At 37.3% G+C, this 4,635-nt stretch overlaps 1 pseudogene; it reads left to right on the plus strand.

Moving 5' to 3' along the window:
- Window positions 1–281: 281 nt before the first annotated feature.
- LOC145285409 (U2 spliceosomal RNA) lies at window positions 282–418 on the plus strand (annotated as a pseudogene).
- Window positions 419–4,635: the final 4,217 nt, after the last annotated feature.

Raw genomic sequence — 4,635 nt, forward strand, 5'->3', positions numbered from 1 at the left:
ATTGTCACTATCCAGCTCCCCTACTCCCCGGGGAGCTGGTCCCCATTCCCCCTTCACTGTTCACATTAAAAATCGGCCTTGTGCCTAATTTGCTCGGTGGGAAAGCAAATAAATACCAACCCCATATATAAGACCTTGGTCAATGTAGGGGTAGCCCTTCATACCAATTATCACTATCCAGCTCCCCTACTCCCCGGGGAGATGGTCCCCATTTCCCCTTCACTCCTAACATTAAAAAATCTGCCTTGTGCCTAATTTGCTCGGTTGAGGAGCAAATAAATACCCTTTTCTTGGCCTTTTGGCCAAGCTCAAAGTGTAGTATCTGTTCTTACTACATGCTGTACTTAGGTTTGTATCTTTGTGATATAAGTGGGGGATCACTTTTCTGTATTAATTTAATGTAAAATGATCACCCACTTTACGACGTCAATCTTAAAGCCATTCAAGTCATTCTCCAGATCATTCAAGTTGTTTTTGAAGGATTCCAGTTATTTTTAAAGCATTCAAATCATTCTAAAAGTCATTCAATTCATCCTAACGTTCATCAAAGTCATTCTAAGTCATTTGCTTTTTATTTATTTGAGTCATTTCAGACCATTTCTCGGTTATTTTAGTTTATCTTTAAGAATTTCATGTCAATCCTACATTCACGCATTCATATTTTACACGAGAGCACGCGACCAATGGCTATCGGCCTTGTTGTTTCACGACGTTTCGGCCAACTATTCCTCTAGCCTTCGTCAAGTGGTAACCGAGACGGGATAGGAACTCCGAATCTCTTTACTGCATTCACAGCAATTACTGCCTTCCATAGTTGTTTTCGTCTTACCACGTTTTGGCCAAGTAAGCTTCTGGTCTGCTTTGGGTAGAACTGAAACCGCCATCTTCACAAAATTCTCACCTAGCGGTTTCAATCCTACCCAAAGCCGGCCAGAGGCTTACTTGGCCAAAACGTGGTAAGCCGACAACAACTATGGAAGGCAGTAATTGCTGAGGATGCAGTTAGGAGATTCGGAGTTCCTATCCCGTCTCGGTTACCACATGTTGGCCGGAACGTCGTGAAATAACAACTAAAAAATGAGGATAATAGTTCGCAATAAATAAATTAATTAAAAATACTCATCCTTATAATGACTTCCAAGTAAATAATATTTTATTACGACTAATTTCATAAAATGAAATATTGGCAGATTGCAATCACAAAATATCACGATATTCACACTATTAGCATAAATGGATGAGTGAATCTGTAACAGAGCGCGTATGAGCTTGTGTGAAAATATCATTAGCAACCGAAAGATAGATGGCTAGCGATGATATTAGCAGCAGCAGCCATGTGAACACTATGCAAATTTGCAAGTGTGCACGCACTTGCGTCACGAGAAAAAGAAAGAAAAGGACAGCACTTGGTATAAGAAAAGGACGAGATGGATGCGTGGCTCTGTGGTGGCGACGAGAGACTTTTAAGCTGTTGTCGAAACGGTAGGGTTTTGTTAATCTCATGGCAGCTGAAATGAACAGTAAAATCAAACAAGAAGCAGATATTATTTGGAATGTTACGGTAATAAATGCCTTTTGCTAAAATAGAAAAAAAGCCGAGTCGGATATATTTATTTTACTTAGTAGTCACCAGTTATTCAGGCCCGATAGCCACTCGATGATAAGAGTTAATGAATGTAAAGTGGTAGTTTATGATGCAAAGTCGTTAATGATGCAAATTGGGTAACATTTAATTATTTATAAGGACGGCTCAAAAAGCACTTGTTTATATAGGATTTAAAGACTTCTATGTTGTATTCAACTGGGGAGCAGACCAGCAGAACAGTAGTCCACAGACAAGCAGTTCTGAGAAAGAAGCTTTGTGAATGGAATCTGCGTTTAGACTTAGATACAGATACAGAGTGAGAGAAAATCGTATATCATGGTTGTAGCTAGTTTTTTTTTTTTTTGAGGGGGGGGTTGTACATGTTTGGCAAGGTGTTTTAGATTGGGGTTGAGTCGGACACTTGGAAGTTTGTTTGTTCTTTTACGACGATACTGGACGGCCTGAAGGAGGTGGGGTCCAAGAGAGGTTTGAACTGAATCAAACACGGTTCGAGCGATACGGCCATGTTACAGACCAGAGATAAATTGGCCGGATCGTAAAGCAACATTAGATGCATATACACGGCAAATATTGAAATGGATGACGAAGTAAAGATTCATTAAGATAAAAGTGCGCGTGTGTATAATCGGATAATGAATGGGATAATGCAAAATATATCCATGAAATGTGAAAGCGATGTGAATTGAGCGATAAACAATTTTTGACAGTGAAGTTACAAAAGGAAACACAAAGACAAACTGGTTAGTTGCAATTCAAATGGAGATAATAAGAATAAAAAGTAAAATAGTCAATTTGTAAAAATTGAATCTGATTGGAACAAAGCCGATAGGCATTAGTCGCGTGCTCTCCTGTAAAATATGAATGCGTGAATGTAGGATTCACATGAAATTCTTAAAGATAAACTAAAATAACCGAGAAATGAGCTGAAATGACTTAAATAAATAAATATAAATGACTTAGAATGACTTTAATGAACTTAAGGATGAATTGAATGACCTTAACATTGACTTGAATGCTTAAAAATAACTGGAATCCTTCAAAAACAACTTGAATGATCTGGAGAATGACTTGAATGGCTTTGAGACTGACTGGTTGTAAAGTGAGTGATCATTTTACATTAAATTAACACAGAAAAGTCATCCCCTACTTATATCACAAACTTAAAAATATAAGTACAGCATGTAATAAAACACATACTACACTTTGATCTTGGCCAAAAGGCCAAGAAAAGCTGTATTTATTTGCTCCCCCACGGAGCAAATTAGGCACAAGGCCGATTTTTTTAATGCGAGGAGTAGTGGAGCTGGATAGTGACAATTGGTATGAAGGGTTTGTACTAATTTGCTTCCCCACTGAGCAAATTAGGCACAAGGCCGTTTTTTAATGTGGAGGGAGAGGGAGGGGGAAGGGGGTCAGCACCCGATGGGTGGGAAATGGGAGCTGCATAGTGACAATTGGTATGAAGGGGCGCCCCTAAATTGACCAAGGTCCTATATGTGGGGTTTCCACCACACACGGTCCCTGCCTGCAGCATCTGCCGGAACAGACACTACACCCTGATCTTGGCCAAAAGGCCAAGAAAAGCTTAAAAAGCTAAGAACAGCATCTATTAATAACATACCTTTGATCTTAACCAAAAAGGCCAAGCACAAAATCGTTATGGACAGACCGAGGCCGACCGACCGACCGACCGGACGACCGACCGGACGACCGACGGAGTGACTTATAGAGTCGCTTGCACGCCACTGCTAATGAACATAAAAAATGTTAATAATTGTAAGCAAAAAATAAAAGAAAAACGGAGAAACAAAATAATTTTTTTTCAATTACTAAATCAATTGAAATATCGAATGTTTTGTAAATTTGTTTTTTTGCATTTAAGACGCAAAATTAGAAATTTGACAACATAGTTTGTATAACTAGATTAAAACAGACAAACGACTGAATTTTAAGAATTAAGAAAAGCAAAAAGTAATAATTAAGAAAAGTAAAAGCAAAAATGGAAAATTATATTAACACCAAATAAACCAAAGATATTCAGATATTTTTATAAGAATTATCGGGTAAGATAAAAGATATATAATAAAAAGGCGAGAGAGAAGAAAGAATTTAAGTTGATTAAAATATAAACTCGGAACGTTGGTAATGATATCTACTGGACCGATAGAAGGATCCCACCATTTTTCCAGCGACCTTGTCAACGGATTTGTATGTATTTGTATTTGTTTTAATACATTTTAGCTTTTCTAACTCATTCCCGTGTTTTCCTTGGTGACTCTCCCTCGGCCAACAATATGTACTATTATTAAATAAATAAGCGATAAGTTTATTCTTATGGTCATATATGTGAACACTGTTATACTCATTGGGAATGCTACGTTACATAAAACTAAAACGTTACACTTCTTATTGGTTGTTGAATGTCTTCTTTCTCAGGTTAAATCACGAAGGAAAACTCGAAACACACAAAAGTTTTACATTGCTCATATTTATTGTTGATGCAAGTCAAAATTAAACTGTTTTTGTTTTTAATTCTAATTATATTATATACTAGCAGTTCAGTCCGGCTTTGCTCGGGCCCTATGTACGGTTTATAACTTGTCCTACATGTGAATACACTTTATGTAAGATTCCAAATGTTTAGACCAAAATCTGTCTGAGTAATTTCGTAAGTACCGATGAGGTCATTTTTTTAACTTTGACCCCAATTTTGACCCCTTAACATTCATTATTTGGGTCACAAATAAAATACTAAGTTTTACCCATGTTAAAGTTACCTACATCTAAAACTTCTAGTCTTTAGACCCAAAATTGGCGGAGGAAATTGATAGAATCTACAAAGGTCAACTCTTTCAACTTTGACTTCTTGGCAGCCAACCTTTCCCCCCAAAACTGATTAATGATGATTGTGTTCGTGAGTTTCGGAAAAGTCTGACGAGTATTTTAATATATGTTATCTTTGTAATTACCCAAAAATATAGACCTGACCTGGGATTAAAATTCGATGAGTGTGAAGCTCATTCAGGATC

This window comes from Euprymna scolopes, chromosome 9, assembly GCF_053919585.1.
Source record: "Euprymna scolopes isolate OS-2025 chromosome 9, ASM5391958v1, whole genome shotgun sequence".
In the NCBI taxonomy this organism is placed as follows: domain Eukaryota; kingdom Metazoa; phylum Mollusca; class Cephalopoda; order Sepiida; family Sepiolidae; genus Euprymna; species Euprymna scolopes.